The sequence below is a fragment of the Phasianus colchicus genome, chromosome 5 (genome assembly GCF_987193195.1).
Source record: "Phasianus colchicus chromosome 5, bPhaCol1.hap1.1, whole genome shotgun sequence".
NCBI classification, from domain to species: domain Eukaryota; kingdom Metazoa; phylum Chordata; class Aves; order Galliformes; family Phasianidae; genus Phasianus; species Phasianus colchicus.
This window is the reverse complement of record NC_143440.1, coordinates 28,101,521-28,126,926: the sequence shown is the minus strand read 5'-3', so window position 1 is coordinate 28,126,926 and position 25,406 is coordinate 28,101,521. Positions and strand designations below refer to the sequence as shown.

At 38.4% G+C, this 25,406-nt stretch overlaps 1 protein-coding gene across 14 annotated transcripts in view; it reads left to right on the top strand.

Moving 5' to 3' along the window:
• The window catches only part of SIPA1L1 (signal induced proliferation associated 1 like 1), a 196,213-nt gene that overhangs the window by 73,719 nt on the left and 97,088 nt on the right, over positions 1-25,406 (top strand). For 8 of the 14 annotated variants that reach the window (XM_090141097.1, XM_090141099.1, XM_090141105.1 and 5 more), the window contains one exon: positions 10,266-10,342. The exons of 4 other annotated variants lie outside the window; for them this stretch is intronic. The gene's annotated coding sequence lies outside the window, so the exon portion shown is untranslated. Of the gene's footprint in view, positions 1-10,245; positions 10,343-12,959; positions 13,184-25,406 lie in introns of those variants that run through there. 2 more of the 14 variants (XM_090141094.1, XM_090141093.1) reach the window with 2 other exon arrangements.

Below are 25,406 nucleotides of genomic sequence, written 5' to 3'. Positions count from 1 at the left end.
ATTGGATAGTATAAAAGGTATATATAGGGGTGATTTGGGGGTGTGGTATGGTGCACTTACTGCTCTTACTGGTGAGTATTTGTACGTGAGCAGGCCTTCCCAGATCTTATGAGGGTGGCTCTCTCATCCATTCTATCACTGTCTTGTTGTCGGTGAGGCTGAATCCCTGGACCTGTCGGTGACTTTCAGCTGTCCAGAACAGAGCTGGCCTGGCTGGCCTCTGTTTTGAGGCCAAAAAAGCAGCTTCCTCACCTGTTTGTTGGATCATCTTATTCTCTTGGTCTCAGCACATCTGAATTTGTTTCCAGACTTCTGGTTAGGCAACTGTGGTACAAGAAATACTGTGGGAGACCTTTTTCCCCTCTTTTCTTTTTTCTTTTTTTTTTTAATTTTCTAAAACCTTGTCTTGTCATTCCTCTGATGTAGCACTTAAAAATCTTCACTTCTTAGTATGACAGTCAAATGTTGGAGTAAGAGCCCCTACTGTTCTTACTAATTCGTGCTTCTGTGCGGTCCGCCCATAGTTGCAATAAGTGTGTGTGTAGGACATACAGGAAAGATATGATTATTCGTAGTATGAGGAAGCACTGGATAATTATTGTTTAAACTCAAGTTTAACATTTGTTTTTTTTCTTCTTGCTCTTATTTTTCTTTCTAGGTGTTCTTCAGGATAACTTCCTCCTGTAGTACCTCTTCTACTCTTTTCTAGAACCAGTGCTAAAGATCTTTGCAGAATGGAGGAAAAGTTGATGTGGAGAACCAGCACACAATTCCTTCTTTAGAGGAGGAGAAAATACTGCTACAGCCTCTTTTCTTTGAAAACGATTGGCTATTGGGAGGAGGTTGTTTGGATAGAGAATGAACTGTGAAATAACTGGAGACTGAATGTCTTCCCAGCTGGGATTAATTTGGAATCAAAAGTTTATAGCATTCTTTAAACGTTTACATGCTAGGCTGTGAGAGAGTAAGAGGGGACAGGCATGCATTCCTTGCAACTCTTTGCTTCTTGTTTCTGTCCTTGACTATAAAAGGGAAGCAGGAATAGATATGGTAGGATCTGAGGGAGAGGGGAAGGAAAAAAATAGAGAAATGAAAAGTGAAAGGCAGTGGCTATTTAATATCTTCACTGTGAAATTAAAATTTGGGCCAAGTACTCCCTCTGGGATTGTTCTGCAAAGAAGTCATCGCGTCTTCCCTCATTGGTAAAGGCTAATCCGGGTTTTTCAGCTTTGCCTTTATTAAAATGGCTTGGATGTAGAGAGGAATGTTGATTCTCGTGACCAACTTAAAAGAGCAGGTTAAATATTTGGACAAGTTGGATTCGTTTTCTCGTACATTAAAATCCTAACAGTTGTCTTTCATCCTGAAATCACATTATAGCTAGCTTATCTGCTTTTGGTTAAATCAAAAGTCCTGCTGGCCTAGTGGTGCTGCTTCTGACACAGCCTGGCAACAGTTGTACGTGGAGGAATATGGGAATGATTTAGAGGCTTACTTGGTGACTTCTGGCTCAAGAACTGAATCAGGAGGTGTTTTTTTTTTTTTTACTCTTCACTGCCTTCCTCTTTCTCTTTTTCATTTTTCTTTTATTTGGGAAGAACAGCGATGCATTCAGTACTGAGTGTGCAAATTCTGTGCAGTGGCATGACAGAGGACCAGTGTTCTCTTCAGAATAATTCACAGTGCTGTGTGAGCACAGTACAGGTGTGTTCTGTTGTTGCTGTCATTTTTTTTGGCAAAAACAAGAGATGTTTCCTTCTTTCTCTTTCAGGAGGCTGTATAGAACTAACATCATTCTTTCACCCTTTTTTTGTTAGAACCAATTCTTGAAGTAGGAATTTGTTCTGAGTGATCCAGCTAGAAGCAGTATACAGACTGATGCTTATACTGTTGCCTCAACTGCAAATACCATGTATCGTTAGAAGAACTTAATTCTATTTTAGTACCTATGCAGTGACAATCCAGAGTGGTTAAATGTTGGAGTAGTACCTCTTGGCAATCAGATTGCCAGCACATCTCAGGATTACACCAGCCATGGCCTATGTGAATTTAGAACATCTTTTGTGCTTTTTTTTCCTTAGCTAATCTGTCTGGGCATGAAACATAATTTTCATCTTATTTAATCTGCATTTGTTGGCTTTTATGCAATTTGACTTTATGGCTTATACTATCAGTTTATTTTTAGTGCAAGCACATCAGACCAATAATATCAGGTTTAGTGTTTGGAAAACAGTTTTTATCCAGCAAGTACTTCTGACAAGGAATTATGGAACTATATTTGAAATGTTTTTAGGAATGAGCATTATAAAAAATGAGAAACAGCCATGTCAAGATGTTCTGCTTTGCAGTAGAGGAGCTTATGTGGTACGAAGTTTCTTTTTACTTTATAGTACCAAACTTTAAAGTATGTTTAAAGCTTAGTGGGCATGGAGTGATTATGTTGTATTGTGTTATACTTCGTGTTACAGAAGATGGTCTTTCTTGTTTCTGGGTTGAACAGCTGATAAACACCCCCACCTTTTATTTTTCTTTTCCTTCTCTGTGCTAAGGAATAGGAGAATCTGCTACATTCTGAAACAGTGATGAAACTATTGGAGATAATATGCTGTTAAGTAAGTTTAAGCTTGTTTAGTTAAAGTTACTTGTATATTTTGAGGCTAAATCCTATGGTTCATTTTTGTTCTGAATCGACTCTTTTATTTTCTGTTTAAGATAATGAAGAATTCTTTTCCACAGTGCAGCCTTTCTGAAAGGAGAGAAGAGCAGCTGTGTTTACTGAAAAAAAAAACAATTACAGAGATTTGTTTTCATGTGTGGAAACAGTGTGGCGAGGTGTAATGTTTAGTGGTGATCATATCTTTTTAGTATTGTATTAGTTCACAGATACTTGGTTGAAATATTCTTGTGGTGGGCAGAAATATGGTTACTTTGTATTACGTACTGTTTCTTAAACCTGCTTTAATCATGACATGCCTTTCCTAGCAGCTTTTGAACTTGCTTATTTCAATCATGTTTGATGGATAGGTGCAAGCCTCAATTATATTAAGTTCCAGATAGCTTGTGCAGGATAGTGGCTTGAACAGAGAAAAATCTGTTGTGTTGCCCAGCTGGAGAGTGCAGTGTGAGCGCTTCTCGGGTAGTGGATCCAAATGTATTAAGCTGAGTAAATGAGGAGAGGGGAAGGTGCTTTGAAACGTAGGACAATATTCAGTAAGAAACCAAACCCAACTAGGTTTCTTTCATTACTGTTGGTATACTTGGTTTTTATTATGCTATTCTTACTTTTACTTCACATTGGCCAAACAGTGTGGCTCTGCTTGTAATCCAGATTTACTCAAGGATATCTGTGAAATTAGTATTTTTATTAATGGTAAGCGTGCACCTGTATGATCTTGTAAATGATTTGGTTGTATAGGTACTCTTGAATAACACACAAAAAGTTTTTCCTTAGGAATTTTGGAGATGAGTCAGTTTGGATGTTGATTTGAGGAAAAATATATGTATAAATTGGAAATTCCGATGAAGTTACAGAGACCGCGGCTTGTCAGATAATGGAAATATTAAGGGAGTACTTCAAAGTTGATATTCCTTCATCATCTTGCCACGTGCAGATCTGTGTTCCTGATGCTTTTCAAACAAAGGCAATTGTTTCACTTGTCATCTTTTGTTGTAACGTGATATGTTGGGAGTTTATGTGGATCAAAGATGACCCAGAGTATAAGATAATGTTTTCCTTACCTTATTAGTAGGAAAGTGTTTTGTGTTATCAGCTAGAATTAATAACTATTTCAGTAAGTCCATTTTGTTAGTCTGAGAATCTTTATGATGTGTTCCAGTGCATTCATTATACTTGTAAGAGTAAACAGTGTAATCATAGATCTGTCACAAGCAGGAATAGAGGCAATCTCAGCATAGTTTCTCTTTATAATATCAACAGGATCAGTATAAAACATAAAACCTTTCAGACCAGTGTCTTGTTTTCTATAAACCAGATGGTGCTTTCCTGTATTTTGATAGATTCTCACTTAGAAATTCCGTAATAAACTTTTGTGTGTCAGAATAGGATCTAATGTATAAGCATCTTCATTCTGACCAAAAGAATGTAAACAAGTACATGAAAAAGAAGTATAAGTATCCATCCTCTCTATCCTTCAAAACAAAAGCAAATCCCTAAAATACTAGGGAGTTTTGTTGATGATACCAAGGTGCCTCTGCCTAACCTATTCAAGAATGAAATCCCTCACAGTGATGTAGGATTTCTTTTCTGGACTTCAAAAGATGTTTAGACAGCTGTTTATTCTCTAGTGTAATATTTTTTTATTTTAGTACTTCAAGTATAAAAGGGCAGATTTTTAAAAATTTACCCAATATGCTGACCAAATCATTGTCTAAAAATGGGAATGCTGGACCAGGAATCACAAGCTTTGAACTATATTATGGACTTTGCCACAGATTGTATCTTTTAATCATCAGTTCTTCATACAAAGCAGTTTCTTGCCTTTTAAAGGCATTGAGACTTCATGGGTTTTACACACAATGACCATATAACTTGGCAGCTGTTGGTAGCAAAGACCTGTTGGTGAATAAGGTTGGTGGTTCAGTACTTAAGAGCTTGCTGCTGGTTTTGCAGGCTTGCAAGATCTCAGAATGTAGAAGGGAAATACCTTGAGAATTGTTGTCTGATGGAAAACACTATGCAATGAGAGCTCATCTTCTCTAGGATGATGATAACGTTATCCCTATTCTCTGTTGTACCTATTCTATAGAGAATATAGATATATTCTCTATATATCCCTATACCAACAAGTGCTTGTATCCCTTCAGGAGTAGTGGTACTGCCTTGTACGTGTGGATATTGGTAACTTGTTCTCTTTTACTATATTATTGTTTTTCTCCAGTTTACTGGATTCCTGATGGTGTTTTTCCCCCCCACAAAATTAAAGAACCGTAGGAGTTTGAAGCAACCTCTCGAGATCAAGTCATACCCTCTTGCTAAAGCAGATTCTCTACCACAGGTTGCACAGGTAGGTGTCCAGATGGGTCTTGAATGTCTCCAGAGAAGGAGATTCCACAACCTTTCTGGGCAGTCTCTTCCAGAATTTTGTCACTCTGACAGTGGAGTTCTTTATTGTGTTATGTTAGTATGGAACTTCCCATGTTTCGGTGTCTGGCTGTTGCCCCTTATTCTGTTGCTGCCTGCTCCTTGTTCTGTTGAGTCAGCCCCATTGACTTAACTCCCACACTTTAGATATTTATAAAGAGTAATGAGGTTGTCTCTCAGCCTTCTCTGCTCCATACTTTGAAGAGTCCCAGGTTTCTCAGCCTCTCCTCATATGGGGCTTGCTTCAGGTTCCGAATCGTCTTTATTGTCCTCTGCTGGACTCTTTCTGGGAGATCCCTGTCTGTTTTGAAATGAGCCCAGAACTGGACACAGTATTCCAGATGTGGCCTCAAAAGAGCAGAGTAGAAGGAAAGATAACCTCCCTTGACCTGTTTGCCACACTATTCTTAATGCACTCCGGGATAACATTGGCCTTCTTGGCTGAATGCACGGTGCTGGCTCATGGCCAACCTGTTGTCCACCCGGACACCCAGATCCTTCTCTGCAGAGCTCCTCTTCAGCTGGTCAGCCTCTAACCTGTACGGATAACCTGTGGTTATTCTTCTCCAGGTCTAGGAGTCTACACTTGCTCTTGTTAAACCTCATTAGATTACGCTCTCCCCAACCATCCAGTCTGTCCAGCTCTTACTGAATGGCAGCACAGCCTGCTGGTGTGTCAGCCACTCCTGCCAGCTTTCTATAATCAGCAAACCTGCTGGAGATGCAGTCTATCCTTTCATCCAGGTTACTGATGAAGATGTTGAACAAGACCAGACCCAGTACCAACCCGTGGGGAACACTGCTAGCTGCAGGCCTCCAGCTAGATTCTGCACTGCTGATCACAACGTCTGAGCTCTGCCAGTCAGCCAGTTCTCTATTTTTTTTTTCCTGTTAATGTGGATGTCAAGAGAAAGAGATGTTAAGAGGATTAGTTAAAAACAAACAAACAAACAAAAAAACCCAACACATTTATTCTATGTACCAAATAAATAATTTCTGTGTTTTTTGTTTCTGCAAGCGGCAAGTTAGTGTGCAATTAAAACCACTGCATTCTGTCCACAGAGTCAGAGAGAACAGTGTGGTATATATATTTCTTTCTGTCCAAATGTCAGTGGTTACTTTCTTTACTTCTCTGGCAGTACTGCAAGTACCTTTCCTGGAATTGGGTTACTTCTTTAATTCCTTCAGGTGCAGGTCTGTTGGATCAAGAAGTCATGTTCTAGTTTCACAGATAGTTTAACGTAGTTCTGGAGATGTAATCAATGTCTTTTTGTATCCTTCAGCAAATATTTTCACATGATGTTTAAAGAGTCTTGGGTTTTCAAATGGCTTTGCGTGTTATTCCATTTTTCCAATTTCTGAACTAGTAAATATGCATGCTTTTGTAGAAAAAGAAGAGTAGTGTCAATTTCTAGGTTTTTTTGTTTTACTATTGCTAGTGCCTGTTTGCCCTTGTGCGCCCATCTACCAGATCACAGAAGGTGATCTGTATATCTGAAAAATGTACTATTATTAAATTTATGCCAGCAAGGAATGTTGATGAAAGAACTAGGGGTAAAACCTAAACAAGAGTTGATTAAAGTCTGAATTCCATGAAAGTCTGAAACATGGTGTCACACTTTAGTATGCGCTGTTAATGCTTCCACTCTGATAAATGCTTTGATTATTTCTATATTTATGTAAATTTGTGCCAGATTTGGCAAAGTTTGAGTTGGAATATTATTGATGTTTCAAAGGAAACTTGAAAAATAAAATTGGTGCTAAAGTACATGTCTGTTTATGGAGCTAAAATACATGTGTGTGCACAGACACCTGTAGGTAAAATTCAAAATATTTCATGGTGAAGGTATATACAACGTATGATGTATTTTGACACTTTGAAAAATGAAAAAAATGAAAACCTTCCCATTGAAACCAAGTTTCAAAGTGTGACTGCATGGAAAACTGCCAAATGTGGAAAAAGAAGTGCAGATAACACTGTTAAGTGTATTGTGATTTTCTGTTATCTGCGTTGTTTAATTCTAAATAAGGTATTTCAAGTTAGGTTTACAAGGTGACAAAGAGAAGAACTTCAGTTGGAAGGAGTTTTCCTATTTGAGGAGAGGAGGCAAAGAGCAAGAGATATCAATTTAGATGTGTTATCACTTAAAATAATTCACAGAAATGAGTTTGTACTTAAAGACCATAGAAAAAAAAAAAGCAACAAGTTTATTTACTTTAAACACCTCTTGGAAAACCAGATATGCGAAACTATATATTAAGAAGATGAGTTTCTGTCTGCGGTTGCTGTCTTTGTTTTTAGTAACCTTAGAAACCGATTTTCAGATATATTTCTCAGAATGCAGAAGAATTATCTGCATGGTATTTCATAGGTAGGGCTATCTTGTTGTGTAGACTTAAAATATTTCCTTTCACTTCTTGTGCGTCATAGTCTCTGTACTTTCCAGAATGATATCTGCCTGAGTGGAGCATCACGTTTATAACTCTTACACAGCCTGTGATTCAGTACAACTAAGTTCTTTTCTGCTTTATTACTCATTAGTTGACTGTTTCCCTTTTTTTTTTTTTTGAATTTGTTTATCTCTTTCAGACCTATAGTATTTTGTTTTGCTTTCCTCTGAATAGACCATGTGTGGTTGGCTTTGGAATCTCTGATTGGCAGGCTCACCTTTAATTGCAGCTATCTCCTACATGCTCCTTGGTCCCCTGGCTTGGTGGCACTTACAGATTCTTTCAGTATTCTTCCAGTTGGGTACCCGCATTATTAATGGAAATATGAAGCAAAACTTGATGCGGGACAAGTTTTAGCTGACTCAACCTGAAATGCTTTAACGCTTCCCCTGTATTTTTATTTTTATTTTAAACTAAGCCATGGTTTTAGTACTCTGAAAGAAAATTATCCAGCAGTTACACTTACATACAGCAGTTATTTCAGAAACGTGATCTATAGATCATGTTGGATGGTGTCAGAGGCATCACTTACATAAACCATAACTGCTGCTCCCCTTAGACATCTGCCCAGTCAAAAGTAAATATTATATTTAGTTTGACTATAATTTCAGTAACTTACATTGATTTCTCCCTTGTTTTTTTTCTTCCAGGGATATATCCAAATTTGTCTTGAGCATCTGAGTTATTTTATTTGTCCTATCACTCCTTAAATTCACTTTCTCCACTCTACTGTTGTTGAAAGACGCACACAATATTCTGGAATCTCTCAAAGCAAATCAGTAACGCTATAGGAATGATTTAGACCAGTTATTTATATACCCCAGTATAGGTTATTGTAGGTAAGTAGGTGGATTAAACTGTTGAAGTTTTCGAATGCAATGGTAATTAAATAAGCAGGTAAAGCACCACAGATTAAAAAAGTAATTTGAATACGTGTGCTGGAAGTTGAAACCATTGTGACTGGAAACTGCTCTGACATATCTAATGCCTCCTTTCATAAATATTTGCTGTTTGACAAATTTATTTTATGAAATACTGAGCTAGTATTTGAGCATCCTTTAGTGGTCCTGCCGGTGATGTGACTCAGACTGAAAACCCCTACTCTGAGAAGATAACATCTTTCTTACTTTATTCCATTCTATGGAATAGAAGTAAATTTAAGCAGTGAGATCAAGACGTTAAAGAGCAATGCAAAGCTAAATAAACAGATGCAGATTCAGTATGGCTTAGTAGATTTTTTCCATGTAAGTTTTCTGATAACTTCTATTTGAAGAACGGGCTTCTGTTTAATCTGTCACGTCTGAGAAAGCACTCTAAGTGCAAGACAAGTAGAAAATAATTCCAAATAGCTGAAAATGTAGTTGCACAGCAGAGCTTAATGTTAGCTTGCTTTTTCTAACTTGAATGAAAATTTGAGGACATTTTTTAAAATTAAAAACTGCAAGGCCTGACCCAGTAGAATTACATTACTGACTGTAGGAAGATATACTGTTGAGGGAAGGTCGATTTTCTTTTCCATCTGTGCTCTTCTCCCCATTCAGTGGGGATTAATGAACAGCTGGAAAAATCCATGAAGTTAAATACAACATCCTGGATTATGGCATACACAGGATTTCACTGAACATGTTTACTCGGGTGCTGCCTTTGAAAGGAGTGGTGCTGGCACCGCTGTGTGCTGACTGGGGTTGGTTGAGAGGCCTCACACCACAGGGTGGGAGGGAACAGACCTGAGCTCCAGTGTGTAGCACGCATTGATACTGCATTGAAGTGCATGGTGTGTCTTGGCTATCTTGCTGAGTTTAGCTAATGAGCTATTTATTTCATATAAATAGAAGAGAAATAAGAGGGCTGTGTTGCACCAGAAGTTTTGCATGCTTGTGGGTGAACCTGTCCTATGCATCAAAAAGCTGTTCAGGGGGCTCTTGACCTGTCCCAGTTTAATCCTTTTATTTCAGTGACTTTTAACTTGGACAGATGTTCATGCATTTAGACTTAGTTTACTGCTCTGACTGTCGAGTTTGCTGAAGAATGCACAGTTGGCTTCACTGCCTCACGATTTGCAAACATGGCTACACTTGGCACATAGTAGCAAAGCACCTAAGCCTGCCCTGGTGTGGGGCTGCGGTGTCTGTGGGTCTTCCACTCTAATTGCTTTTTTCAGAAATAAGCTCTGTTAGCTGCAGGTCTCAGCATTGAGCCTGCAGAGACAATCTGTTCTGTATACGTGGTGCTTTCTGTGCTGGCATCAGTGGTGTGGAGGGAGGAAACACTTGTGATTCACATACCAGAGGGCTGAAGAACAGAAAGAAAAAGATGCTTGGCTGGGAGACAGAAGGACAGGCCACTAGGAGGAGAGAAAGAAAAGAATGTAAGAGCAGGAAACCGTTGAAAAGAAAAAAAAGGAGGGGGGAATAGGAGTGAGGGAAGTGAGCAGAAAAGTGGGAGGAATGGGTTCATGAGCACCAGATAGAAATGAGCTGCAGAGGTTCTGGGAACAGCAAAGTGCATACAATTGTTTGGCTTTGAAACGTGTATGTGAAAGTACAGCTGATACAAAAACCTGGGATTTTGTGGCAGATGCTCTTGGTATGAGGTTTCTTTGTCAAGAATTTTGTTCTCAGACTCTTTGGCTGCGTAGCTCTTGAGGTTAGTTAACTCTGAACAAGAATATTTTATCTGTATATTTTGTTTAGTTTTCTCTCTATTTTACCAGCTGCTACATCTTTGAAGAGAGATTTCCTGTGCCCTTCCTCAGATGTCTGTGATACTACCAAGAGGAACTGTCTTTCTGTAAGTGGAACTCTTCTGTGAATAGCACATTCATAATCTGAATTAATTGAAAACACTCATAGTAATGTGTGTTTGCAGAGAAGTCTGAACAGAGTTTAGTATGTAAAATAATTTGTCTTATATTCCGATTGTCTTAACCTCAAATTATGTATGATTTTTCATGGCTCCTAATTGAGAATAATGACAGATGCTCAGGGGAAACTCCTGTTATTTTTTTGCTTCAGACGTTTGAAATGCATAGTAAACTTCTATTCTTAGCTTAAACAGTGATAATAAAAGCAGTACGTGTCTCTGTCAACATTGGTGAAAAATAAGTCTCTGGGGATTTCTGAATGTTTTATTTAATGATGAGAACAGTAAATCTGTCCTGTGTGGTGTCTGAGTGAGCTGTCTTGTATCAAAACATCATTAATTCATTTTTATACTTTACAGCAGTGTTTTGGGAATAAGTACTGGAATGAAAGCCAAAAGCTCCCCTCTAGATTGCAAGAATCACATTGAGGAGTTGATTTATATTTTTTTGGTTTAGTAATTTTGAACAGGAGAAAGAGGGGAGGATCTTGATCTGCTTACTTAGCTTAGTTTGGCAGTTTGATCATGGTGGTGCAGCCGTCAGACCTGTGCACGTATTTGGGTGCTTGAAGATGAAGATGGGCACCCAATGAGATCTTGATTTACATTTATACCATTAATTACTATCAAATTGCGGAAGTAAGGACTTACTGAAATTGCTGAAGAATAGTGCATTTGTTTCTTCAGAAATACAGATTCTTACGCTCTGGACTCTTGCTTTTAATTTAGTTGATCCATGAGTTTTTTTATATATATGTGTTGTATTTGGCATTTTTCTTCAAACTTGGAAAGTGCACACGCATCCCTACGGTCTTTAGGATAATAATGAACTTTGTTGGAAGTCTCTGAATGTGAATTACAGCTGGTAGCTTTATGTTACAGCTAAACAGTACTGTGAAAGATGGGTGCCTTGTTCCTGCTCTCTCTCCCTTGTTTTGGCACTTACCTGAGCCTAAGCTGATGTGACACATCAGCAAAAAGAGGCTGTATTGGTTTTTGTTAGGAGGTAGTTTTCTACTGTTTTCTACTATGTATTTGTAATGCAAGAAAGCTAGTGTGTGCCTGGAAAACTGAAGAATGGAGCAGGGGCAGGGAGGAGAATGAATCTCCTTTCTCTTAAGCCCTTAAATTTCTCAGTTCTGGAAGCCAGAGAAATGTATCTGCTGGATATGCAGCAGGAGATGAGTAGGGCCAACATTTGGAAGCAGGAGTTGGTTTAGGCGTAACGTGAACAACAGCTACTCTGGGAGTTGCAGGGATTGGGACTGAAAAGGCAGAGGGGTGTGGAAGACTGCTTGGCTTGTGCAGTCAAAGGGGGGACTGCAGGGCTGCATGGCTCGGGTGACAGCTGCTTGGAACAAGCCAGAAACAGCCCTACAGTTCCCCATCCCATGCATGAGGGGAGAGGCAGGGAGGCAGTTTCAAGGGAGGGAGGCTCAGGAACTGCTGCGGTGATCAGTCAGTTTGCAGAGAAGTCAAACCAGGAAAACAAATGGGCTGCCTGTACTGTTTTCTGCTGAGAGGGAACAGTGCTGCGGTTATAAATGCAGGTGTAGGAATCTAGTAGACACAGTAGTGGTAGCAAAAAGTAACAGTTGTGAATGCTATTACTTTTTACATAACTCAAATTTTAAGATTATCAGGGTTTTTTTGGTATGCAGAATTAATGGCAAGCATGGATGGCTTATTTTGTAAGCCTTTTTAATGCTAAAAACAGCAAATAATGAGATTACTGGATCCTATGTCACAAACCATTGACATTTCTCTCCCCTCCAGGATGGGGGAAAAAACAACAACAACAACAAAAAACCACACAACAAAAAACCCCCACCCCTCTACTATCTCCTATTTGTCATTAGTTACAAAAAAAAAAGTCAAAGCTTTGCTTATTGGTCTGATTGCTCATACTTAAAATAATTTCATAAATTAGAACATCTAAGTGATGTTTTAGGTTTAAAACTGTAAGAAGAAATTTGTGAAAAGGAACTTGACCTATAAGAGGCTTTAGCCTTTATGATCTGATGTAAGTGAATCAAGCAAAATATTGGAGAGCTTGCTTTTTCTCATACCTGCTTTGCATAAGTGTTCTTTACTGGTACCAAAACTGTATTTTGTTTTCATGAATTTGTCTTTCCAGCAATTTCATGTGATCGTTCACTGTTAGTTTCAAAAAAAAAAAAAAAAAAAAAAGCACTAGATTTATTTTTAGAAGTTCAGAGTCTTAGGAATGTGACAGTATCACACGAGTAGGCCAGTTACTGGAGAAAGAGCCATACACAGTGCAAAATATGAAATAATGAGGTTCGGAGCCTGTGCTGTCGCCATTCAGTTTAAGATAGCTGGAAATATAAGAAAGTAAACAAATTATTTGATGAGTTAGCAGTGAACCTAGCTATAACAATTCAAACGGAAGCAAGGACAGCCATCAGCTTGTCAATTTGATGGATGACCCCCAAAGTTTTTGGTTTTTTTTTTTTTTTTAAAGGAAATCACTGAAATCTATTGCTTTCATAGCATTTACCAGTGTGTTTGTGTCTGTTCTCAGCTTCTGGCTTGAGAGCCACCAGTGCAATGTAAAGCCTGTCCATCATCTGTGAACTGGAGTATTTTCAGTAACCATGCAATTGAGCAGTGGAAGAAGAATAATTAAATGTCTTATAAAATGCTGAAGAAAACAATTAGCAAACAGAAAACTTGGAGGTCAGTGTGGAAGCATCTTTCCAGTGGTCCTCAGACTATGCAGCATGGCAGTTCTCTCTCCAGCTTTTCGTAAGTGAGGCTACCCCAACTGACTTCAGTTACAAACGTCCTTCCTTGCCTATGCTATTGCATCACGCTGTGCAAAAGTTGTATTGTGTGTGGTCGTGGTGTCATGGCTGCCAGAGTTGTCTGAGGTTGTGCATGCTCTCCCTCCCTTCCCAGCCACGTACGTCTCTGTGACGCATTTGACAACGTTGCCCTTTTAGATGCTTATGTATGATTTAATGAGGCCAGGGGTATCAAAGCTTTGTGGAAAAATTGTCTTGAAGGAAGGCATATAGTTTGCCATGAGCTCATTCTAATTACCAATTTTGTCCCAGAATTTTCCTGGGAAAGAGAGGCATTACATCTTGAAGTTAGCCAGTGAGAGATTTTCATAAACCGAGCAAATGTGGCTTTGTGAATCTTTAAGTGCCAAGTGAAGACTTTTCTTTTTTGCTAAGGAAATGCATTTGTGAATGGAAATTGCTTTGCATATGAAGATACAGGATTGTTTATTTAATATTAAATACCAGCATGAATCTGTAGATAATTGTAATTCTGCTTCTCAGTTACTGTTAGCTGAGACATCAAATATATGTTAAGGGTACTTAAAATTGCTCCATTTAAGAATATGCAAACAGATGTGTCCTATTGGGGATGCACTGGTAGGTGTAGAAATTTGCAAGTTACTGTAGCCAGTTGGTTACAAGTTACTGTAACCAGTAATGCATGAATACCCTTCTAAAACAAGAGCCAGTGAGAATCAGGGCTGAGGAGTTCATGCTGGCTTACATATATGTGTGTGTGTGTATGTATATATATATTCCCCTCAATCTGCCTCCAGTTCTATTTTGGAATTGTTCAAAATTGTGGAGTGGATCTGCCTTACCTGCCCCTGAATTTTCATTGCTTACAGTGGTATATAATATTTAGAGAACTTCAGTACAACAGTCCCTCGCAGCAGGGTTTAGTAAGAACATTAGTACTCTGGGTGCAGATGATTCTTAGCAGCAGCATTTGTTGTTGGAGAAAGTGATTACAGCTTCAGCATCGTATTATGACCATCGTGCTCACCATAACTTCAAGTGTAATTGGCTATCACCAAATACTATTGGTCTGTGGACATCTTATCTTTCTTTTATCACTGTAAAATATTTTCTTTTCTTTATGAAGACCTACTGGCTGTCAGAGTTATTCAGATGTTTCTTAAGGTATTACTGTAGCTCTTGTAATGTGTGCGTGTTAAAAGTTAATGTTGTGGTTTGATTTTTGTTTGTTTCTCAACAGAGTATTTCAAAATGTTCTGTATAGGTGCCATATTATCAGAAATGCTGTCTTACCAGTAGAATTTGAAAAAAATCTTGAAGAAGAAAGCACCTGAAGAAGGAATTCTCCTAAAGAACATAAGATTGTTTCTGGACAGATTAATGTGTTTTAATCTGTGTTCTATATCTATAATCAGATTTGGGAATGCAGTTTTTCACAGTATACCTGTACTTCTTTTGACCTGTGCTTAAAATACACAGGCAAATCTATACCTAAACAGAACATTTTCTTACCTCACATTGAGGATAAAATGTGGTACAAAGTGTGCTGTCACTGAGGGAAGATATGAGTGGTGCATAATGAGTCAACACATCACAAGTCCATTTTTTCCACGTCTGTATGGGAAGGGAGGGAGGGAAAGTGATGTTTTGAGTGGGAGGCTTTTTTCAGATCTTTCACTTCATTTTAGGTGAAGTCAGTGATTTACATTTGTTAATGGCAAAAAATCAGTTCAAGAAATGGTTTTAATTTAGTGAAGCCTTTATATCCTTGATTTTTTTTTTTTTTCTTCTAGGAAGAATATTGTTACAACAGTTCTTTCCTTAAACTTTTTAACTAAGGAGAAGTAATTACCAATATGCAGTCAGATTTTTGATATAATACTTGGTGTATTCTTTCATGCGACTTGTTCTATGGAGTTCCCCTAAAATACTCTGAATACAAGTATTTCCAAAATACCGGTGATTGCTTTTTAGTTCAGATAACTTACTGTAAGGTAGTTGGTTAAGAAGACCATAAGATAACATAGTGGGTCAGGCTGTGCATTCATTTACCTTAGCAGCTTTCTTTAGATTGTCATGCTCACTGAACTTCACATGCTTAGAGAAGAGCATGAGAGCAGGGGAAGCATACAATGACTGGTCTTCACCACCTTTTTCACTCTAACTTTCAGCAGACTCTTGAATCAGTGGAAACGTATGTACATAATATGCTTTAGTAGATTATGCTTTTGTTGATTCATGTAGCAAGAAACGTTTCTACAGCCTAGTAATATTCTATTCTATGTGGCTTGTACAGATACTGTCATTGTTTTGAAAATTGTACCCATTACTTGCTGCCCAACTCTATGTTAGGAGAAAAAGCAAATTATGATTTCCTACGCCTCTTTTCCATGTTTTCCATGATTTTATAGACCTCCTGTTTCTTATCAACTGTCTGCTTTAGAGCAAAGGGCTCTTAATCCCTGGCAGACACTGAAAGAACTTCCTGCTTGCCCGTTCCTGCTTCCTTCACTGTCATAAATGTTCATACAGTCACACGAAGACACAGATTGAGGGAACAATCCAGGTAAAACATCTCTTCCCCATCCTTACATACTTCTAACAGTTCAGCTCAGCCAGCCCATCCCATTGTGTGGTGCATGGGCATGTGATGTCAGGAACAGGAATAAACAGATGGAGACCTCCTTAGCTAAGTGGGCTTCAGCTCCATCTGCTCTCTGAAAACTTTTTGGAAGTGTTCTCTCACCTGGTATTAAATGAAGGTTGCTTACTTTGTCATTGATTATACTCTTTTTTTTTTAAAAAAAAAAAGCATGCATAGCGAAATCATTTTCAAACAGTAGGCATAAAGTTAAATTGATCTTATGCTGCAACTTTTTCTTTGGTGTTGACACTAGTTTGATCTTTACCTATCAAACTGCCAACTTGTCATTCAATTTTAGGAATATGGCGCTCCTGAGACTTTAGAGTCTTATCCAACTTGGTCAAAACTGATGTATGGTTCATTGGTGTAATTTGTTTGGAGAGGATGGGTGACAACCGTGACTATTGAAGTCTGACTTGCTTAGGAGAACTTGGAGGGGGACAGGAGGAGATTAATTCTTTATTCAAATGTCAGATGGCTTGTTTTGGAGAATCTTCTTGTGCTTTTTATTTCCTTTTCCTATCTATGTTGCTTTCCTTGGTTTTACCAGTACAATAATCTCTTCAGATCATGCTGAAGATTGCCTCTAACGTTTATCTAAACATGCTGATTTCTTCTGCTTCTATAAATTTCACTGTACAGCTGGAATAGCTATGCTCTGCTAGCTCTACATAAAACAGAGATGCATTTACTAGCTCCATAACGTTTATGCTTCTGGAGCTAAGTCATCTTTGCAGTTGGTGGAGTTTATAGAGGACTGTTTTCTCAGTAGAGAGACTGGGGAAAATACATCATGCAAAATCTTCAGGAATATTATTTCCAGTAAGTCATGAATACCAGATGGCTTTGAAACCTCCTTAGCTATCTGTTTTTGTTAATCTTGCTTTGCTTGCTTGAGACCTCAAAACTTATTTTCCCCACCTGCTGATAAATACAGGGTCATAGGAATCACCATTTTGGGTCAGACCATCTGTTCTTTAATTAGGACTTGTAACAGATGCTTGGGATGACTGTGCACAAGAACCTACAATAGGCTGTTATGATAATAATATACTCTAGGGAATCTCTCTCTGGGTCCTGTTAGTTCAGCTTCTATTGTAAAGCTCAAAGACACTTGTATCTTTTTCAGGTCTTTATTTTTAAATATTTTCTATTGCGATGGTATTTTATCTTTTGTTCTCTCCTTTAATGTTAGCAAGCTTTCAGCTTTGCAGTCCTGTGTCCCTCAGCAGTGAGTTCCCTGGGTTAACATATGATGAAGTACCTGTTTGATTAATGGTGAACTCATCAACTTTCAATTTAGTTGAACAACTTCTCTGGCTCTGACAGTATTTTGGGAAGGTAACGCTCAATCTACCTTTCGTGTCCATTGTCTTGGGAAAATAACTTAATTCTTGCTGCTTTCTCACTACACGTTGAAACTTTTGTGCTTCTTGTTGTTCTTGATTCCTGTCACTGAAAATCCTTCAGCTGAGCTGCATTAACTGGATGATTCAAATTTCCCACCAAGCTTCAGTTGAGAAAACACTGCTTTTGCCTATAAGAGAAAATTTATCTTATGCTGCTGAAGGTGTGTAATTCATAGGAAATACTGTTAGTATCCTAGGTTTTATTTGAGAAAGGTATGTTGCGTTGTAGTAGTGAAGATGGCCTTGCAGGGGAGATGTCTAAATTTGCTACCGTGCTACAGCAAAGTGAAGGGTTCTTAAGCTGCATGTTTTCAGACTTGCTTTGAGAGAGCGTGGCAATAAACTAAACTAAAAGGTGGGGAGAGTTCCTTTTCAGAGCTAGGGGTGTGCCTGTGTTTCTTTTGGCAGTTCCAAATCCAGATCGAGATGCAGAACTTTCCTACTGCAGTGTGAGTGATATTTTAAGAATTGTGACCTGGGGAGCAAATACTGTTTGATGGTAAGTAGCATTGATGTTAACATCTTAACAGCAGCTCCCAAGCTGGGGGTTGTAGGCATGAACCTCAAAAAATTTAGTCTGCTGGGCTTTTTTTTTCTGTATCCTGTGCTGATCTGAAATAAAACTAAGAGCAATTGATGTAGAAATCAGTTGATATAAAGATTATAATTTTAAACACCTGAGCAAAAAGGGATCTTTAGCTGTCTTTGTTTTTGCCTTTTTTTAATGGGGCCTTTTTTCTCTGTGGAGTACTGTTTCTGAAGTACCACCCTCTTTATATCACTTACATTTTTCTGTTTAGATTCTTAGAAAACTCAATGAACTTCAAGGTGAGTGTAAGTTAGTAGCTGAAAGAATCAATAAGTTTTGAGTGACTGGATGTGAAGGGAAATAAGAAAATTATGAGGAGGAGGGTCAGATTGATGTTGGATACATTCACTGAAAAATGAGGTGTTGAACCTTATCCTGACTAGCAAGGGAATGCAGTTCTTTTTCTGACCTGCTTATAAGCATTAGAGCTGGAAGCCTCTGTTATGTTGTGCTCAGGTTTCCAAGGAGATGTGAGATATTTTTGAGAAATTGAGAAATCATGGAAAGAGGAATGTTAAATTGCATGTCAAACCACAAAATGCAGTGGCAGGGAAGATTTGCAATATGAAGTATTTTAAGGGTAGAGCTTAGATCCTATATAGCTGAAATACTTTTTCACCACTGGTAATGATTAGCGTTTAACTGAGAGCTGTTTTAGTTCAATAAACAGCATTCTTTTCATTTTTAACTGCTTGGAGAGAAGACTAAGCACCAAAGATAAATAGATGGTATTTATCCCAACGTCTGGAAAATTCTTTATTCAGAATTAAAAGCACTAAAAGCTTACAAAAAAAAAAAAAAAAAATTGAGATGGTTGAAAAATGCTGGAGGTATAATTCTTGAAATAGCATTTGGCTTGAGAGTGTTGAATGGGTAGGTATAACAGACAGATCAGTCCAGGAATGTACTGTGTCTAGGACACTAGAAGCTACTTAAGATTATACAAAGTGTTTAAGTCAATTTCTTGAGCAAACTGGAAATTTTCACTTGACGATAGCATGCATGTAGCATCCAGCATTTTTGCAAGCAAGAGATAAGGCACAATGTGATAAATCCTACTCAAATACTGGTTTATGCTTTGGAGCTCTGGGTAGCTACAGTAAGTCCTTTGAAGCCAGAAGAGTGGACGAATGTTGCTAATTATATACATATGCAATGTTCTGTGAGAGGAGAACTTACAAATTAATGATCAGGTAATGGATTTCTTTGTGCTGTCTTGACACTTATCACGTTCTAGAATATTTTAGTGCAGTGTTGCTAAGATTTGATTCTGCAGCAGACTTTCTGACACAAAGAGAGACTGAGTAGCATCTGTGCTTACGTTATCTCCAAGTATATACTTTGTGCTGTATTTTATATATAGTCTTAAGATTTGTTATTGCTGTAGATATATTATGTTTCTTCTGGCTTTATTTCTGTTTCATCTGTTAATTTGAATCATGTCTTCACTTCTGTACTCATGTTGTCACAAGGTAGGCTGATCAGCATCTTCATCACTCTTGTATTATTTCTGCATCTCAGGTGTGGCTAGTAGGCTGGTAGGACATGTAGCAAGCAATCTGGGAGAATCTGTCTGAACCTATGAAAATTCATTGGGGTTGGTAAGTGGAAACTGAAAATACTGTCATGAGCAAATAGTAGAAAACTTGGTGGTTTCTCACAACTGCACTTCCTATTTCTGCTCATAAATGAGTTGATTTTGACTTTGAGTATGTATAAATGGTGAAAATAGAGGAAGTAATACAGGGGCCAAGTGGACAAGTATATCTTTTTTTTCCTGTTGGTGTTGGCACCTGGGTTACCTAGGGCACAATGAGCTCTCGTGCCTCAGTCAGCACTTCAGCTGTGTCGGCTTCTTTCAGGCCTTCTCTGAAAACAGCAAAGTGAAGATCATTTAATAAGCAAGGTTCCAGTGAAACCTCAAAGATGAGAGGAATTCCAAAAGGAAAATAAAACACTCATCTGTCAGGATAGATTTGCTGGCTGCCATTCAGAACAGAAAGCTGCAGAATGCTTGTGGCCAGCTACATGAATATGACCGTGTTAAACTTTTCCACACTCTCACATGCGTAACAGAACGTGCTTAAATCAAAATGGTTTAGGCAGGCCATAGTTGGTTAATGTACACTTTGTGTTGAAAACTTTTTTGAAAGAAAATAGTTGTTTTTTAAATCATTTTTATTCTGAAGGATTTATGAAGTTTTTACAGTGCTGAGGAGTTGTCTCTTCAGTTGTCTCCTATGTAAAACTGTCATTGAGTTTCTTTAGAAATATGGTCTTGCTGCTATAAACATTTAATTTATCAAAGCTCATGGGAATGTCCCTTATTAAATGCAGGAGTTTTCTAGTAATTTTATTCTTGAAGACTAACGAGTAGGGTATCTCAAAGCATACGGATCTTGTCCAAGGAAGGGTCTTCCCTGCATTTGCGCTTTGATGTAAAGTTAAAAGAACTACTGTCTGCATAAAATTTAGCAATGGAAATAGTAATCGTGATTCTGCAAAATTTTTTTTTCTTTTTTTGCTTTAGAAATCAGTATTCTGAACTCGCCAGAGATTTTGCAGGAAGAAGTGGCCATCTAAGGAATTAATTTAGGATTTATATGAAAGTTGTCTAAACAGCTTCCAGCTAATAGCGTGCTGCAGTTTACGCAGCACTGTTCTCTTTGGGTCTTGCCTCCAGCAGCACCCCAGAGCCACACTGCAGCCCTTGTTCTGCATTGGACACTTCTGCTCATTTTCTCTTCCCCCTCGTCAGCTGCTGCCAGCATGGAGTTGGATCAGGAGTCAGCTTCAGTTTGTCTTAATGAAGCCATCTATTAAATGCATTCTTCATATCCAGACCAGTCTGTCTGCCCTTCGCTGCAGGAGCTTGGCTCAGCAAGGCAGGATTGCTGGCACTGCCACACAGCCAAGCACTGTGACACTCAGAGCTGTTCTGACTTGGTCAAGCTTTGCTTATTTTGCAGAGCCTTTGTAGATACAACTTTAAAGAATACCAAGGGGAGTAAATATCTTTTTTTTTTTTTTTTTTTTTTTTGTCTCCAGAAGGATTTGAGGGAAAACTAGCCATTTTTTTCTTTGTCCCCATTGAGTGGTATTTGGGCAGTTTTGCATGTGGATATCATTCTATCACTGAAATTCTCCTTATCTCTTGCAAAAGTCCTCTTTGAAAGGACAAGAAATTGGTTGCTGGATTCCTATTCTCATGCACAACTCACTGGGAAACAGAAATCCGTAGCTGGGGTGCTTCATGAGCTTTTCTGTTTACAGTAAGGTCTCTGAGGTTGGCCTTTACTAGACATCAGCTTTGAAAAGGAATTACCAATGTGTGATGAGAAGAAATGTGCCTGCCTGTAGAAAAACATGTTATATGAAGTAATCGGATGCCATAGTACAATGTGAATATGCAGTTAGTGTGTATGAAAGTACTGGTGAAACAGCACTGCTTTCTTAATTAAGGGACATTTTTCCCTTGGAGATCTTAAAGGTGGAGTGACTGCAGTGAGACATCTACACCTGCCCTTTCTCCTTGACAACCTCCTTGAGGCTATTCATTACTGTGCTGTTAGGGAGTCACCTTTATGGTGCTCCATGCATAGCATTACCTGTAGCATTTGAATTATCATTCAGTTTGTGAAATGAGAACCTTGCAGAAGCCTTTGGAACTAATTAAATGCCATCCTCCTGAGAGCTGTCCTCCGTAAGCAGGAACAACAGAAGCATGGTGCTGTGCTGAGCCCCTGAGAGGCTGAAGCGTTTCCCCAGCTGCTGCTTCTGCCTGGGCTGACAACTTGTAGCTGTTTTATCACTCACATTTACATGGCAGAGCTCTAAGCAGGAACCTCAGGGCACACTACTGCTTAATGTATAATAAATAATATTTGCTTTCTTTAAAAGGCTAAATGAAATGTGCATTCTGTGCTTTTAACAAGAGTCTCTGTAAACATTTTGTACAGCTTCAAAGCCCATCTAATCTTTAATGGGTTGTTAAGAGATCTGATTAATAAAATGTATTTTCTTAGCAATGCTGTCGCCAACAGATTTAAGTAAAATGCTGTGGCTGAAAGCTTTTAAACAATTTCCTAATGGAGCAGTGTTGGGAACTAAACAGAAGTGCTCTAGAAGGCACAGCGTTCGACAGTTTGAGGAGGCCAAAGGAAATTTGTTAGTGATGCCAAATCTGGAAGGTGACTTATGCAGATTAGGACCTGGTAGGGCTCAGGGAGCCTTTTGCTGCTTGTTTGAGTTGTCTGCTTCCTGAGAAGTTAATCTGATGCTTATGACTTCTTACAGCTGCTTGACCTGCACGAGCTAATTTTAGCTGCTTTACAGTATACAACAGGCATGTCACATATTACTCTCTCTTTTTTTTTTCTTCTTATATTTATGGAGGAATTAGGGAAGCATTTCACTGAATATTAACTAATTCTCTGAATCAAATCTTTCAACAAAATATTACAGGACAAAAAGTAGCTTTGTTTTCCAAGTTTTTTTCCTTGACTATTTAGCTTTCATCAATGTGCTGTTTGCCATCAGTCCTCCATTCAATACAGTGTCTTTCAGTTGCTAATATGAATAGACAGTGGAGAAGACATTTCCATGGCTCTGCATCTATTTCTTCCTATACTTGAAGAGAGGCGTTAAGATCTGTGTCTTCAGTGAAGCTTTGAAAAAGTGACTGAGACTATTGCTCTGCTCTAGGGAAATGATGTTTTCATCTTCTGCTTTTAGCTCTGTGTCATGCTGCTGTAAGGATTGCTCACTGTTATCCCTGTGGGTTGCTCTGGTGAAAGTGTGTTTGTAGGACAGGCCCACAGACTTTTAAGTGTCTCTTAAAGGAATTGCTGAGGGCATGTTTCAGGTCCCTGTCAAAGATGCAGCATGCTTTATCCACAAGCTTTCAGTGTTTGAAACCATAGATTCAAACAAACAAAATGCCCTTCTATAAAGTGGGTAATGTCTATTAATGAATGCACGTGTAGTGTCACAGTGCTAAGGAGATCAGTTCCACTAGATGCTCAGCTGTCTCCTAGCCTCCAGCTGCTGCTTTCCCTACATTTCACACCCAAATTGCATGAAAAGTATTTATGGCAGGAGGGAAGGTGGAGTTAAGTGCATTTGGGGCATCTTGGGCTAAAATAACTAGATATTTCTTGTTGGACTCTTCAGAATAGTTTAATCTGAGTGCATTTTGAAATGGCACTGTAATATTAAAAGAAAAGCAGTACTTACAATAGGAAACTTCATCCGCTTCTTTTGATCTGCCATGTAATTTCTTCTAGTGTATCGTTCTATGGGATGTGTGGTGTGTTTTTTTTTTAACATGGTATCATTAAAACATTAAAAAAGAGCTTATTGTCCCAAGGGCTGTGTATGTGCACAATTTCTGTATGGATCTTAGAGCTTTCAAAAAAGTCCTGTATAAAATCTCGTCTTTTTTCATTTTGTTCTGTGAAACTTATATTTACATTATTCTACTCCAAAGCTGCCTACTTTTATATAAGTTCTGTTATGAAGTGGTGTGTTTGTCCTTTCTTTGACCTCAGTTTTTTGATATCCAGTGAGCTCTTAGTCTAGTACAAAGGTATCTGTAACAAACTCACTACCCTATGTTCTGATTCTATTCTCATTTGTTGTCATGAAGAGCTGTGGAGTAAATAGTTCCCAGAAGATATGTAGATTAGTAATGGCTTTAATGATAGTATTTCATGAGTAGCATTTTTACAAGGGAATTTAGTTCAGCAGTGCTGGTGCTCTAACTTGGTCTTTTCCAGCAGCCGTTACTCATGGTGCAATTCACAGCGCAGCTGAAAAATGAGAAAGGACAGCTCCTTGTTCCAGTGCAAATGGCTTAATAAACATTATCATCCGTGCCAGAACTTTTAATTGACCTCTTTGTAAATAAGTGTTATTAATTATTCTGAAAAACTGGCAAAATGAGGAGGAAAATGAATGAAACTACTTTGATTTTTAGTTAAATGCATGAATTTTTCTCATACCCGTCTACTTGGCACACTTCCATAGAATGCTGCATTCAAAGACGCTTACCAGATTTTGGGGATTCTCCCTTTCACTGTCTAACTAACATTGTAAATACATGCATGAAATATGTGCTTACAAATTATGTAATTTTTTGTGATATTTAGAGAGAGAGGTTCTGAAATTGTGTGTATGAGTTTGTATTTGGTGAAATCTGACGCTGTTTTTTTCTTCCTCTTTGGCAATATGTTGTTATTTTTCATAGCAATTTGCTAATACTGTACTGTACGGAAAGTGTTGTAGAATTGCTGTAGTCCAATCTGTCTTGGCCAAAATTTTCTTCTAGTTCAACATTTTTTTTTCTCAGTGAGCCAGGTGGGATATCTAACTGCATGTGGATGTTCAGTTATGTGCGTGACCATAGTATCTACATGGATGTATCTGCAGAAATATGATTATGCAGGTTATATATTTAAAGGTTAAATGTAATATTTTAAAAAAATTGGAAAGGTCTTCAATTGTCATCTTCAATCATTAGTTCTTTTTTTTTTCTGCTCAAAGTTTTCCCAAGAGTTGCAATAAATGTCAGAAATCTGATGTACAGGAAGATGGGAAATGACGAGAGCAATTTATAGGAAAGAATTTTAACTGTTACCTCATCGCTTTAAGGAATCAAAATCTACAAGTGCTTTTGCTTGAACTGGAAGTTGCTCACAGCTAAGATGAGGCTTTATAATTCAAGTATTTGACAGTGTTCCTGATAGATGATACTGATGTCCCAGCTTTCAGTATTGCACATGTATTCTTAAGGTTGTGTATCAGGATGGATTATGCTTAAATGGCTGATAAAATCCTTGATGAAAATATCAATATGTTTAGTAGAAAACAGTGGATGGGCCTGCCAGCATTTCATACTTGTGGAATTTAGACGTACAATTCTTTATCTTTAAAAAGTAGAGTGTATCAATGAGCCTAAGAGTTCTGGTAGCTTCAGAGAATGAACTTTTTTCATTAAATAGCGGTTATGGTTTTCAGATTCACCTAGTGAAAGTAACTGTACTTTAAAAGAGCTAGCACATTTTCTCCACTGCTGCTGTGGAGCTCCACAAGTAAACTGCAGATGCCTCTATTCCGAATTCTTCTTGTAAGAAATCTTTCTGAGTAACTCTTACTGCATGGGAAACCCCTGGAAAGCAGCTGTGGACAGAGTGAAGTACTTCATACTAGCATGCAAGTAGTGCTGTACTTGCTGAATAAATTGCTACCCAGCTCGCTGTGCTTTCTGCTGTACAGCACCTAGGCCAGCTAGAACAGAGCCCATGTCAGGGTTAAGTCAGCTACTTGGTTACAGTTCTGCCCTAACTTGTGTTTTGCCCATCTTGTGTTTCCTTTACCATTGCCTTCTCTGTGAAGCACTCTGCTTGTTGCATTTTATCTCTTGCTGCTTCTCAGCCCTTTTGCAGGCTGCGGAGCTACTCAGCTCTGTGTGCACTCACTCCTTGCTGGAATTCATCTGCCTACCTTGGATTATCAGCTCTTGGAGCTGGAGTGGGATGAGTTTTCCAAAAGGGATGGTTCT